This window comes from Physeter macrocephalus, chromosome 14 (genome assembly GCF_002837175.3).
Source record: "Physeter macrocephalus isolate SW-GA chromosome 14, ASM283717v5, whole genome shotgun sequence".
In the NCBI taxonomy this organism is placed as follows: Eukaryota; Metazoa; Chordata; class Mammalia; order Artiodactyla; family Physeteridae; genus Physeter; species Physeter macrocephalus.
Window position 1 is genome coordinate 3,986,475 of NC_041227.1, and position 15,291 is coordinate 4,001,765.

At 46.1% G+C, this 15,291-nt stretch overlaps 1 protein-coding gene across 1 annotated transcript in view; it reads right to left on the reverse strand.

The window, feature by feature from the left end:
- ZNF831 (zinc finger protein 831) overlaps positions 1-15,291 on the reverse strand; it is a 78,152-nt gene that overhangs the window by 24,479 nt on the left and 38,382 nt on the right. The gene's annotated exons all lie outside the window — the stretch shown is intronic.

The window sequence follows — 15,291 nt, forward strand, 5'->3', positions numbered from 1 at the left end:
TGTTACTACTGCCCAGAGAGACTCATGATCAAGGCACAGAGGGGAAATCTTAGCATGTACATAGTACCTGGAAAATGGTATTACTGGCATGAATATTAACTGACTTTAAAGTTTGGACTTTCACCCCATCTATATCTCTAGCCCCAGTGGCAGAGCACAGCGTGGGAGTTGCCTCCCTATTCTCTAATCCTTTTTCTTAGTAATGAGAACCCACTTTCTGGATGGGGTGTGTTGCCACTCTGCTAAAGACTACATTTCCCAGTTTTTCTTGCAGCCAAGTATGACCAGGTAACTAGGTTTTGGCCAACGAGATGTGAGAGGATGTGATATACACAGTTTCCAAGGCATGCCCTTAAAGGGAGGGCTGGTCCCCTCTCACTCCTCTTTTCTCCTTTCTATTAGATGGAGTGCAGATGTGATGGCAGGAGCTGAAGCAGCCACCCTAGACCACAAAGCAGGAAACCTATGGTGAGGAGAACGGAGCAACAAGACAGGAGGAAACTGGGCTCCTACCACACCATCGAACCACCATCCTAGATCGTTCTACTTACACCCAATTGTTATTTGTGAGAGAAATAAAATTTTACAAGTATCTTTTAAAATTCACTGTTATTTTCAGTCTTCACTAGAGAAGCCAAAGCTTTATCATACTAAATACCACAGTGATGAGAAATATTTTATAGTAAGAGTCTAATAAACTTTAGACTATTACCTAAACTTTGCTTATCCCCATACAACCTTGATGAATTTGGCTTGTCTGCTGAAGCCTTCACCATTTTGTCATACCTACAAATTATCTGGACCAGGGATCAGCAAACTACAGCCTGAAGACCAACCTGGCCCTCCACCTATTTTTATAAATAAAGTTTTATTGGAACACAGCCATGCCCATTCATTTACATATTGTCGGTGGCCGTTTTCTCCCTACAACGTCAGAGTTGAGTCTCCTCGATAGAGACTGTATGGTTGGCAAAGTAAAAAATTTACTATCTGGCCTTTTACAGAGAGAGACTATTAATTACATAAAAATGTTTTAACTCCCTTTTTTCACTTAAATAAGATTATTTTTTAAGATTAATTAATTAATTAATTTTTAGCTGCATTGGGTCTTCCTTGCTGCATGTGGGCTTTCTCTAGTTTGCGGTGAGCAGGGGCTACTCTTTGTTGTGGTGCGCGGGCTTCTCACTGCAGTGGCTTCTCTTGCTGTGGAGCACGGGCTCTAGGTGCGCGGGCTTCAGTAGTTGTGGTGCATGGGCTCGGTAGCTGTGGCTCGCGGGCTCTAGAGCACAGGCTCAGTACTTGTGGCACACAGGCTTAGTTGCTCAACAAGATTATTTTTTAAGTAAACTTTCTAAGACTGCTTCAGATGGAAACGCTAGTATCACTTGCTCAGCCTGACATACCCCCTATGACTCTCCCCTTCTTTCTCATCAATAGAACCCCGAAGATGTTCGGTGCTCCTCTAGAACACTCTCTCCCGGACTCCCTACCTCTAGGCGTGGGCTTGTGACCCAGTGCTAGACGATGAGATGTAAGCAGGGATTGTTGGAAACCCTCCAGACAGCTTTTTTTTTTTTTTTTTTGCATATTCTTAACCCCTAAGTTGTTCCTTCTATATTTACGTGCCTTTGGGGGAATTAAATTATATTATATTGTCATGTAGTAGATACAGATGGTATTTCGCAATCTTTTTTTTTCAGTTATACGTATGTATATTCTTTTTCAGTTTCTTTTCTGTTATAGGTTATTACCAGATATTGAGTATAGTTCCCTGTGCTATACAGTAGGTCCTTGTTGTTTATCTGTTCTATATATAGTAGTGTGTATCTGTTAATCCCAACCTCCTGATTAATCTCTCCCACCCACCCACCCCCCACAATCCCCTCTGGTAACCTTAAGTTTATTTTCCATGTCTGTGAATCTGTTTCTGTTTTGAAAATAAGTTCATTTGTGTCGTTTTTTTAGAGTCCACATAGAAGTGATATCATATGGTATTTGTCTTTCTCAGTCTGACTTACTTCACTTAATATGATAATCTTCAGGTCCATCCATGTCACTGCAAATGGCACTATTTTGCTCTTTTTTATGGCTGAGTAATATTCCATTGTATTTATGTACCACATCTTCTTTATCCATTCATCTGCTGATGGACACTTAGGTTGCTCCCATGTCTTGGCTATTGTAAATAGTGCTGCTATGAACTCTGGGGTGCAGGTATCTTTTCAGATTAGAGTTTTCTTGGGATATATGCCCAGGAGTGGGATTTCAGGATCACATGGCAACTCCAGACAGCTTTTTAAAGGCACACCCCTTTGGATCTTAGGCCTTTTCCCTGCCTGAAATGCAATCATGACGCCTGGATGATGTGATGATCCTGTGCACAGGATAAAGGCACAGGGTGGGGAGGGCAGGGCAGAAAAATGGAGGGACCCTTCACTGCTGGGCTCCCTGCCCAGCTGCACTAGCCCAGAGCACGTATCCCTAGCCTACCCATTACATGAAAAGATGAACCACCTGTTTTTAAGGGCTGGTAAATATGTTCTAAATTGCAACCACATGCACTAAATAGAAAGCAGGGTTGACTGATTACAAGAACAAACAAACAAAAACAGCTTCCATTCTTCACCACTCCCTGAATCCACACCCTTTGCAATGTGATTTTTAAAGTCCCCCATCAGGAGGTGGAGTCAATTTCCCCCCCTTGAATCTGGGCTGGTCTGTGACTCTCCTTGGCCAGTAGAATGCGTCAGGGTGATGTCTTGCCAATTCCATACCTAGGTCTCAAGAGGTCTGTGAGAATCTGCCCTCTCTCTGAAACCCTGGGAGGTTGGAAGACATATGCTTCATGCAGCCCCACTCTCCCTGCTGACAGTCAACCAACATCCAGGATGTGAGTGGAAGACCATCCTAGACCAGCCAGTCTCAGCCGTTTCCCCGCTGACCCCACAGATGCGTGACCAAACCCAGCGAGACCGCCAAACCTGAATGCCCTGCTAACCCAAGGACTCACGGGCAAGAATAAAGATTCGTGAACCACTGAGTTTGGGGGTGTTTTGTTACATGGCAGTAGCTAACTTATATCACAGGTCAACCTATGTTTGACATAAGTTAGTTACTGCTATACAGTAAATATATGTATCATTACCTTTGATACAAGGTATACGTATATATTTATCATGACTAATATGTATATTTTGGGATGATTAAAATTCTTTCAAAATATTTGTTTATAGACCATAGATGTAAATGTACTTCATTTGGGGCTTCCACTGATAATTAGTGAGATTGGGAATGAGAAGCATAGCATTTCATAACCTGGGTCTGGAGGCAGATTGCCTAGATTTTCAGCGCTTGCTTCTCGTATAACCTCCTCATTTCCTGGCTTTAAAATGAGTATAGGGGAATTCCCTGGCGGTCCAGTGGTTAAGACTCCAGGCTTCCACTGCAGGGGGGGGCATGGGTTTGATCCCTGGCCAGGGAACTAAGATCCTGCATGCCTCACGGTGCGGCCAAAAAAAAAAAAAAAAAAAAAAAAAAAAGAGTATAATTTTAGCACTTGTATTTCCGTCAAGAAGTTCACAGGGGATGATAAAAGGGCTCAGAAGAGTGACTCACCCATGGTGTCCACCCCGTCGATATTTGCTAAGATTATTCCTCTTGCGAATCTTATTAGATAATGTAAGACATTGCAGACAAATTATAATATGGCTGAACAATGAACAGAACTGAAGTTTGAGAATAAAGATGTTTATAATAAAGGAATTTGAAATGAATGACGTTTTAAAATAATGCATGGGCTTCAAAAACAAACTTACCAAAGGGGAAACGTTGGGTGTGGGGGGGTTAAGTCAGGAGTTTGGGATTAACGTACACACAGTACTGTACATAAACTAGGTAACAAACAAAGACCTACTGTAGAGCACGGGGAACTCTACTCAGTACTCTGTAATAACTTATATGGAAAAGAATCCGAAAAAGAATGGATATATGTATGCGTATAACTGAATCACTTAGCTGTACACCTGAAACTAACACGACATTGTAAATCAACTAGACTCTAATATAAAATACAATTTAAATTTAAAAAATAAATGCATAATGCTAAAGCAGAAAACAATAAAATAAAATAATGCATGGGGAAACATAGCTACTCCCAAATATCCCCATATGATTGGATCATCATTTAGATATTAGGTCTTTTTCTACCTCTGTTTGTACTAAGACAGCAAAGAAAGCATCCCTTCTCCATGTCCTCCCACATTTCACTTTGCTTTCAAGATGTCACATCTGAGTCAAGCAAGACCAGCTGGTCCCATTTCGGTTCTTTTGATGATCACTCAGAGGATATGATATGCCCAAGTGTAAGAGAGGTCCCCCCCCTCAATTTATCCCTCAGAAAAGAAAGAGTTGCTTTATTAATCAAATCCCTACAACGTCTCCCATTTTTCAGGGAGCTCTCTCCGTGACTTCATTGTAAATGACAAAATACTCTTTAGGAAGACACATTAGCCTGAAACAATGCCAGTCAGTGCTGGTTTGGGTCCTACATAGATACCGTCTGAAAAAATTGGTTTCAAAAAGTTATGGGGGGGGGGCCCTGAATATACATTTAGTCATTTTTCCTGGGTGCTTGGGACACAATTTTAAGCTTTGGGTGTTATCGTAAACAAGTCCCTTGTAGGCTGCTTTAAAAAGCGAAACAGGATGTGTTTATTTGGTGGCAACTGGGAACAGGCTCCTACCTGAGAAATGAAAGCGGCCGTCCTAATATTACGTAACTGGGTGCTCATGGCCGTGGATAAATTTCTATGATGGCACTGCACTCTGACTCTAAAAGTACTAAATCTCAAAGAGCTGGCATGAAAGTGAAGATGCTGCGCTCGGAAATCTCTATTAGGTGACTCAAACCAGGGGCTCTAGCGATGACAAGAAGCCATCTCAAAGATGCATGCTACAAGTGCGGCTAGAATGGCTTCGCGAAATGTGAGTAGAAAACACAACGTCGCTACACCGATATGTTATGTAATGTGTGATTTAAAGGGCTATGTGCAACCAGTTGAATACATTAAATACTGTAAGTAGAAGTTTGCCTACTTCATCTCCGTCTTGATGTTGTATTTCAGGTTGGTCCAGAAACTCCTTCGGATCTTTGTGTTGAGAAAACAGGGGACAGCCTTATACTAGGGAGTAAGTGGTGAATAGGTGAGACTCTCGATTCATAAATAACCGGTATCTCGGGCTCTTGCGTAACTGACTTATTGAGGGGGCCCACCTGAGAGAAACTTGAGATGAGTGAGAGAAGCCAGACGAAGTTAAATAACAAGGATTTTTGGAGGTGCCCACAGGAAGCTCTGGAGTGTGAACTGTATCACAAAACTCACCCCACCCGGAGGCCAAAGGGCTGAGTGGTCCTATCCCTCCATCAATCAGTCAGGGGCTGTGGACCAACCCAGGGTCTGTGTGTATGTTGGGGGCAAAGTAGTTCCTATCAGCCAAGGGCCAATCCTTTGGAGAAGGGTACAGATAAGAGAGGGCAGCAGCCAGGACGTGGAGATGGGTGGGCGCCTGGCCTGAAAAGGGATCTGGGCAGGGTACCAGCGGTACTGACTACAACTTGTCACCTTGTAGCCCACGGCACGCAGAGCGCAACTGCCCTGCTCTTTGTTCTCCTCTACCTGGGACGGAAGAGTGGGTTGTTCTCTGATTTCAGCAGCCTTTCCTCCACCTTCCGGGAACATCACTTCTCAATATGAGTCGGCTGCTTTATAATCAACCACCACCCCCTCCCATCTCCAGGAGTGGGCATATTCCACTCATCTGGACAAACAGAAGGTTCAGGGCTAGGCATGCGACCCAAAGCTCACTAAGTCAGAGTCAATGCCGGACTTCAGTTAGAACACTCCCTACCGCAATTGCTAAGTGGGTAGGATGTACGCTGGGGCCTGTGGGGACCACCACGTGCCTGGGAGTGAAAGCCACCCAGAAGAAGGCTAACTCAGGCAGGAAGAGGAATAAACCTCTAACCCTAACTCTGGGGATACTGTTTGAGTCCCTGGCCTTTTTGTTTCATGAGGAATCATGTGCTTAAATCTTTCTGAGTTGGATTTCGGTCCCATGCTGCCAAGAATTATAACCCATGACACACCGTTCTCCTGACTCTCACAGACATTGCTTACTCTCCTTCTGTCCCAGGGAAGGAGGTGGGTGTGTGCCATGGGTACCCGAGGATCCCCAACCCCTTCCTAACCATGTTGGATGTGGGATTAAGGGTTTACCTAACGTCACCTAGTGACAGACTTAAAATTTGAGCCCTGATTGTCTGCTCCCAGCCCCCGGAAAACCATCCGGCGTGGGCACACACCATGAGTCCAGTGAAAGGAGCCAGTCTCTTCTGTTAAGAGTCCCTTCCAAAGCACAGTGATTAATCTAGTTTCCCATTCTTCTAAGCAAAATAATAGAGAAATCATCTTCTCCCTTATCTAACTACACAGATGACGGCTTCGTGACTACTCAGATTTATTGAGTGGCAAAACTGAAAGCAAAGAAATAGGTCCTCTGTCCTCAGAAGCACTGAAAGCCTCAAGCTGTCAGAACCAACGCAGGTCTTACTAAACGAGCTGCAGATAATCCAAGGAGAGATGGGGGAAGGTAAACAAAAGCAAACACAATCCAAAAGAGCCCCTTCCTCTTCAAGGAAACTTCCAGACTAAACCAGGCTATGTGGATTTTCTTAGCTTTGATGCAGCATGACTTAAAAGTCACTAAAAATGTTCCCCATTTCTTAATTTAAAAAACAATATGTATGCATTGAATCTATAATTGAATGTTACTTAAATTAATCCAAATTAATTGGAATTAAACACAATAGAACACAGAATTTAAAAGGTAAAGCAGATAGAGATTAACAAGTGAAAAATGAAGAGCCTTTCCCCCTCCACTTAGCAACATGCAGCATTTTGCTCTGCAGAATGAAAAGGGAAAGCAGAAAAAAAAATGAAACCAAAAAAAACCCGTACAGACCCAGGAAGCAGTTTTAAAAGGAAAATAATTGCTTTCATACTAAAACATACAGAACCAATTTCTTTTGAACCACTAATGTGTGGATTTTTAAAAATCAATAACACATTCTATTTAGTCCATCTGAACAAAGATAAATGGGAATTCGTGCCTCTGGCTCTCGGTACTCTCTAGTGCTTTTTGGGATCCACTGTGCCATGTAATTTCTGTTGTTGTTTTCTCTATGACACTTGGAGAAGCTTTAAACTCTCAACATTTTTGGAGACAATGGGAGCTCAGTGAAATGGGCTTGATTAGCCCTTCAAGGAACAATGTCACAGCACAGTAGATGTTCAGTAAGTGGTCTCTGAGTGCATGGAGGGCCGAGTGAAGGAAGCACCTCGCCCAGGGCTGGGCCACGTGCAAAGAGCAGCCAGAGCGATCAAAGCAGTAAGAGTAGATGGGCAGTGAGTCACGTGCTCAGGCATCAGGGCAGAGGACATGCCAATCAGAAGGGGACACAGGAAACCCAGGAGGGGACCAGGCAGAGGCGAGGCCGCCCCATGCCCTCCTCTCCTGGTGCAGGAACTTATGAGAAGCCAGCCTGGCAGAGGATGTCACCAAACCGAAGACAGAAGCCAAGATGTGCCTTGAAACACCAAAGTTGAAAGGCACCTGGGCTGGTGAAAAGCACACAGTTGCCAGGAGGGGCAAGCGGGGTCTCCAGGGACAAGGAGGGGAAGTGCCCCCCCCCACTCCTCCGTGGTTGCCCACATGCCAACACATTTCCATCATGGCTTCCTGGTGGGCACGGACTCAAAGTGGGTCCCCTCCCACGTTCTCGGGGGGAGGGGTGGGGGGAGAGGAAAAGGGGTCATTTCCCCAAAAGCCATTCACCCCAAAAGAAGTGTGACCCCACTGGCTTCAGCATTTGGCTCAAGTGTCCCAGATGTGCGGGTAGTAGGCGACAGGGAGGGGTGGCAGCCAGCTCCCTCCTCTCTCTTCCCTCCCCTCCCATGCCTCCCGGCAGCCTGCCAAGTAAAGGTCTCAAAGTACCTGACTCTGCTGGGGCTCAGACCACTGTGTATTATGTGTTTGTTTTTTAATGTTTGTTTTTTAATGTGAATTCATTCCCATCATGTACAAATTGGGAGATTTAACTTAATGGAAAAGTCTGGGTCTCTGGCTCCTCTCTAGAGATAGATCAATAATCAGGAGCTGGCATGCTCACCGTAAAATATGATGCTAAGCCCTAGTTTAAATGATATATGTAAGTGATATGTCAACAGCCCAACAAAACGGGTACTGTTATTTATCGTCTCCACGGCACAGATGGGGAAACTGAGGCGTCGGGCAGCTGAGACGCCCCGGGAGGACGCAGGACCGCAGCTCCCCTCCGAGCCCGCCCTCTTGATGCTGCCCCAGTGGTGCCCCTGCTAGGCAGGCTGCCGCAGGCTCTCTCCTCTCCCGCATCCCTAGTTTAGAACATTTGCTTTTTAGTATTTTTAACGTGTGCGTCTTAAAAACATGGTCAGTTCTGAAGGAGAACCGGTGTGTTTCCAAGTTGGGGAGGATAGCAACATCTCACATACTTGGCACGGAAAGATCGAAAAGTCCTGTTCGGTGTGCAAAGAGCCGGGAGCCTGCGTTTGCAGCAGAATCCTGGATCCTGCATCACGTACCTTGGGACAGGGAGCCCCGAAAAGGTCCGGCAGCCCGCCCTCCCGCCCGTTGAGTCCTTTATTTTACCCCCATCTTATCACGCTTCTCTTTTCTCCCTCTCTCCCTCCCTCCTTTCTCGGCTAGGGTTTCTGCCCCTTCTCTTAGTACCGGTTTTTATTCTTGCAGATCTGGGTGGCATTTACATGAGAGCAATGAAACGACCGAAAAAAAGCCAGGGTCGCCTGTGTGCTGAGACAGTGGCAAGAGTCACTTCTTCAGCGGGGGTCCAACCTCTTTCAAACAGCACCTGGGCTCTGGGATCAAAACTGTCCTCTCCCATCCTTGGGCTGTAGTCCCCTGAATTCCAAAGAACAGAAAATAAATTCGTGCCAAGGGGTCGCCTGGTATTCAGAGCAGGTGTCCCCGAGGGCACAGCTTCCCCCGCACTTGAATCGAGGTCCGGTCCAGGCCGGACGCACAACTGGGCGAGATCAGCGAGATCTCCCCCGCCCCGCGAGAGGGACCCCAGAGCTGGGGTTTCAGCGGGGCTCGCGGGCGAGAGGGAGCCGCGCTGCCTGCTCCTCGCAGGCCGGCGCTAGGGGGCGCCCTTGAAGCTTGGAAGACGATTTCCCATCAAATAAAAAGTCGTGCTGCTTTTTTTTTTTTTTTTTTTTTTTCTGGTAATAAATTCCCAGGGCTTCTTTTTTAACCCCCACCAGAGGTTAGAATAGTTTCATTAAAAAAGTTTTGGTAAATTCATGGGCAACTTTTGAGGTTATGTGAGGTTGTTGTCAAAAAAAAAAAAAAAAAAAGAGAAAGAGAAAAACAGCCTTTCTCTCTGCTCATGCAAGACTCAGCGTCACGGGGTGTGAGGGCGCACAGGAGGGGGTCTTCGGGCTTCTGTGTTTTTCCAGAAGGGTCCACTCAGAGATTGGGGTTCTCGAGGGTCCCTGATGCCAATCAGTGGGGGGCAGGGCCCCCCGGGAGCTGAGCCCGAGCTCATCCTGCACCGGTTCCGATGCCCATCAAAGGCTGCCTTTGCCGCCTTCTCGATTTTTCCATCGTTCCCACCCGCAGTCCCGAGTGGTCACGGCTTTTGCATTCACTTCTTCCTGGCAGGTAGTCAGGAACAAACAAAAAGTTCCAGCCCCTGAGTAGGGGTTAAAAAGAATAAGAACTTTACCGGATTGATAAGAAAAGAGACAAGAGGGGGCAGAAGAGAAACAGCGCGGTTAAGGGAGGGGGCGTCGCACATTAACTATGATTCAGAGACTCAAATGCACTGAGTTCATTTTTCAATCTGCCTTTAGCGAAGGGGAAAAAAATCAGGAAATTATAGAAAATTGAGAAACAAACATCTCCGGGAGTGCTTTGCACCCGGGGGTGCTTAATGAACACTTAATAATTTCAAACGCGAGTACTTAGAAAAATGGCTTTTGTCCATTCCCGGCATGCCAGGTGCCTCGTAGCAAAAAGGGAGAGCTGAAAATGACTGAAAATGATCACTAATGCCTGTGTGGAGGGGGGCTCGAAAATTACTTTTTCGTGTCTCTGGAAGTTAGAGAAGTAAACAAGCCAAAATTTAAAGAGTTTTAGCAAAGGAAAAACCTTGGAATGGAACTTTCATTCTTTTCCTTCATGTCTGAGCTTGGGCAAGACTTCTAATTAGGATGGAGAATGGCCACGACATCCCCCTCCTCACCCCATGGGGCCATATTGAAAATTAGATGAAGAAAAACATTTGGAGGAAACTCTCCAAATGCTCCAGCAGGAAGCAATGCTTGTTGGACCAGATTCCCCAGTGCTCCCTGCCAGCATCCAACGTTGGGGTGAAGGCCACCGTGAATGCATTTATTTAGAGGAAGACAGCGTCCCTGAGAAGAGCTCATCGTTGCCAGGGAGGTGTGAGACGGCATGAGGCAGGAGCAGAGGATTATTCAAATCCCTTTGTCTCCTCTACCTTTGGGGCCAGTCTCACCCTGGCAGGGAGACCACCATCTGTATCCAAGTGCATAAATTCATGTGCCCCCAAGTATCGGCTCAATACCACGTAGCTCCCTATCTGAAATTCACTGTTCCTTGATTTCATCGCTTTGACTTGCAGATGACTTTCGCAGACCTGGGTGGAAATATAGCCCATGGTCCCCCACTGTCAGCCAGGATAACCAGCACACCTACAAAGTCCTTTATAGGTGACACAGCATCTTTCCAACTCACCATCTCATGTAGCTTGGGTGTCCCAACAGTCCTCTGGACAGATGAGTGGGATATTTCTAGACTGCCCTCATAGGCTTTTCAAGGGCCAGGTTAGTGAGTCAGCAGAGGTGAATGTCTCTGACCCTTGTGGACTCAGAAATGGCCCCATTTTACGGATGAGGATCTGAGGGAAAGAGAAGGGACGACCTTGGCCAAGGAAGTGGTAAGAGGAGAAGTCAGGACTCAAATGAATTCTTCTGACTCCAAAAACAAAGTTTCTCCCCCTGCACTACTCGTGGCTTAAGGGAGGCTGAGAGAGAGAGAGAGAGAGAGAGAGAGAGAGAGAAGTATTTGGCTTTTCAAGGTCTATTGCAGGAGGAAGCTGGGTGAGATGAAGTATCTGCCCTGAGAAGGTCCCTGTCAAAATACAAACAATAAAAACAGAACTGTGTTCTCAAATTCTAGCTAGAGGTTGAAACCCAACCTTTGTCTGTTTAAAGGGAGATTAGTAAAGACTTTTAGTTAGGCAGGTGTTAAAGACATATTAGCATCAAAACAAGACTTCCTTTGTGATGTAAGCAAGAGGCTTAACAGGGAATTGAGAACGACCTTCTCATTATGACTCCATGTAGCTGGTCTATATAACAGTATTTCCCCTCTAGGCTCACGATTGGTGACACCATTCTGCCTCACCTTGCCACTAATCCCTTAGTTAGAATTAACCCTAAAGGCCATCTGTCTCCAAAACCAAAGCAGCCTTGCCCCTCCTGAAGATCAGGTCACAGGTGGAGGTGGACAGACCCAACAAGGTGAGCCCTGAACCCTTCATGATTCTGTCCCCCATCCGTAGGTCTGTTGACATCATCACTTCTCATCTTGCCTCATCCTCTGATTCCATTTGTCTACCAGCCTTCGACATAGAAAATTCTAGAACAATCCTCCTTTCGTGGGTTCTGCTGAGAAGGGGCTCTCCCAACTCAAAGGTGCGGACAGTTTCCAGAGAGTCCTTCCAAAGCAGAGCAGTCTCCATTTCAGGTTTGGGATTGAAGGTATGTGCCTCTTTTGTTTTTAAAATTTTTTAACGTAGTATACGTTTATCTTTCCAATATCCAGATTTCAACCTCTTTAAATGACTCTACGGCCCTGGCCTCCCACCTCCCCAGTGGAACCGGCCATGACTGCACTGGCCACTTTTGCCCTCCCGCCTTCTGTTGGGGCAGAAATCAGAATTCAGATCGTGTCGCCCCGTTTCTTTAGGAATCTGTTAGCGATTGCCGGGGGGGAACACTTAGCATTTTAGGTGAATAAGTAAATAGTAGTTAAGTGCTGTGCACCTCTATTTCCAGCAGTTTAGTGTGGACGGCAAAAATCCTTTATGATCCAAGGAGGAGAAAAGGAATGATAAAGAGTGACAGGCTGCGGGTCTCCGTAGGGGGCCGCGCTCCTCCTGCAGTGGGTGCCCCGAAGGAGGGGGCTTGGGGATGGGCCTCGGAAGCACGGCCCCCTCCCGTTTTGTTCCTGTTTATGCCAGCCCACTCTCCCTTCCCCGCTCCAGCAGGTCTTGTCAGGATCCCTCATTTGGAAGCTTAATCATATCAGCGAGCTTACCGCATTGCATGTGTAATGACTTGTTTACCAGTCTGTGCCGGCTTCCTCTGCCAGACTGGGCTCTCCCTAAGGACAGGGCAGTGTCGTGTTCTCGGCTGCCTCTCTTCCTGCTCCCACACGCTGCCTGGCACAGAGCGGGCCCCGCTAATTGCATAGGAACTCTCATCTATTTCACAAAGGTGTCTCGGTCCACCAACTGGTCCCCAAGCTCCTTGAGGAGAGGACTCATGGCATCTTGTGCTTCTCCCCTCTCAGGGGGCATGACTGCTCACACACAGATGCTGAATTCCATTAAACCATGAGTAAGAGGCTGTTTGGACATCTGGGCCCCGACTCTTTGGGGAAACTGTCTCTCCTCTACTCTTAAGGGCTGTAGCGGAGGTGGCCCCAACCCGTCCCTCCATACAAGGACAGGGGCCACTCAAATCCCCCGTGACTGGTTCAGGAGAGACGCCTACCCCCAACCAGGCCACCCGGATTCAGTCTGGGGACTTGGGTTACGGAAGGGAGTCAGGCATGTTCGGGCAGGGCAGGTACTAGAGGAGCCAGAGGTGCTGACCCAGAAGAGCAGCCAAGAGATGGAGAGAAACTGAGTCCGGGTGACATCACTGGTACCTCTGGATCCAGCCATGCCTGAAGCCCCCTTCTCTGTTCCATGAGAGGATGAATGTTTCTGTCTAGGTCAATTTAAATTGAGTCTCTTTTCCCCACACCCCAAAGAGTCCTTTCTGATACAGGCATGCAGAGTTGAAATTTCCACCTCTGGTATAGCAGCTTTTCAGAGCAAGATAAGCAAGGTGTCTGTTTGGGGATAATCACAGCTTGCGAAGAGAAACATTGCTATCATATTGGCAGCTGCGGCTCCACGAGCCTTCTCATTTTATTCCGGGAGCCTGGACTGTGGCCCCCAATCCCACACTAAACCAGAAGGGGCTGAGAACTTCATCGCTCTGGCTTCTGTTTATAATGAGGAAGGAAGACAACGTTCGGCCTTTGACTAAAGTCTCACATATTACTGTTTGCTCTGTCGAGCTCCCGGGCGGCCTGAGCTTTCTGGGAGGTAGCTGAGTAACACTCAGTGCTGGGCAGCCTGCAAATCAATTAATCTCTTCTGCAAATTGCTCACCGGGTCTAATGAATTGGCTCGGCACAGAGGAAGTCCTGTGTGGCCTTGTGTCCTTTGCAGTGACGGACCTCTCTCGGAGCAGACTAAGACTTCGTGCCTCGGCCGAGGAAGAAATCTATTAATATTTGGAGAGAACATCAAATTGTACCCAGTGGACTTAAAGTTTGGTCAAGAGAAACTCACTTCTCTGAGATTTAAAAACAAAATAGTCTACTCATCCCTCCGTGTTTTTTTCCACTTGATAATGTCAGCTTTCCTCATGGTCTCTCTGGGCAATGGACCCCCCCAGTGGGATGCAAGGCACGGGTGGAAAGGCCCTCCTGGCCATGGGCATCCGAGGTAGCATCTTTTACCCATCTTGCAGATTTTTTTTAAGTTCGATAAGATCAATGAAATAAGTACTCTAACATGCTACTTATGGGAATGGGAAATAGAAAGCAACTTGGAAATATCTATTAAAAATGTGCGAGGTAACAAAACTGCAATGCGGTATCACCTCACACTGGTCACAATGGCCATCATCAAAAAGTCTACAAATAATAAATGCTGGAGAGGGTGTGGAGAGAAGGGAAGCCTCCTGCACTGTTGGTGGGAATGTAAATTGGTGCAGCCACTGTGGAAAACACTATGTAGGTTCCTCATAAAACTAAAAATAGAGAGCTACCATATGATCCTGCAATCCCACTCCTGGGCATATATCTGGAGAAAACTCTAATTTGAAGAAATACATGCACCCCAATGTTCACTGCAGCGCTATTTATGATAGCCAAGACATGGAAGCAACCCAAGTGTCCATTGACAGATGAATGGATAAAGAAGATGTGGTGTAGATATACAATGGAATATTACTCAGCCCTAAAAAAGAATGAAATAATGCCATTGGCAGCAACGTGGATGGACCTAGAGATGATCATGCTAAGTGAAGTAAGATAAAGACAAATATCATATGACATCATTTATATGTGGAATCTTAAAAAAAAATGATACAGATGAACTTATTTACAAAACAGAAACAGACTCACAGACATAGAAAACAAACTTATGGTTACCAGAGGGGAAAGAGGGTGGGGGAGGGATAAATTAGGAGTTTGGGATTAACAAATACACACGACTGTATATAAAATAGATAACAAGGACCTACTGTATAGCACAGGGAATTCTACTCGATACTCTGTAATAACCTATATGGGAAAACAATCTGAAAAAGAATAGATGTATGTACGTGTATAACTGAATCACTTTGCTGTACACCAAAAACTGACACAACGTTGTAAATCAACTCTACTCCCATATAAAATAAAAATTTTTTTAATGTGCAACATACGAAAGACCCAGTGATTCTTCCTCTTGGGTCTTCCCTAGAGAAACCCCCTGCTTGGGTCAGGGAGTCATGGACAGTGGGTCCAAAGAGCACGATGCCGTAGTGAAGTACTGGCAATGATGAACTGTCCATTATTGGGAGAATGACTACCTAAAATTACAGCTGCCCCACCCCGAGAGACTCTGTCCCTACCTACACTGTTGAGATAGGTCTATATGTACTAACAGTGTGGGAAGACCACAAAAGGTTGTTGAGTTAACCAAAAGCAAGTTGCCCAATGAGATGGGCAGTGTGGTACCACTCACGTTAAACACAGACATGCACACACACGCGCACACGTGCACAGAAATAACGATCTGGCAGATGCCCTCCTAATTCCAAA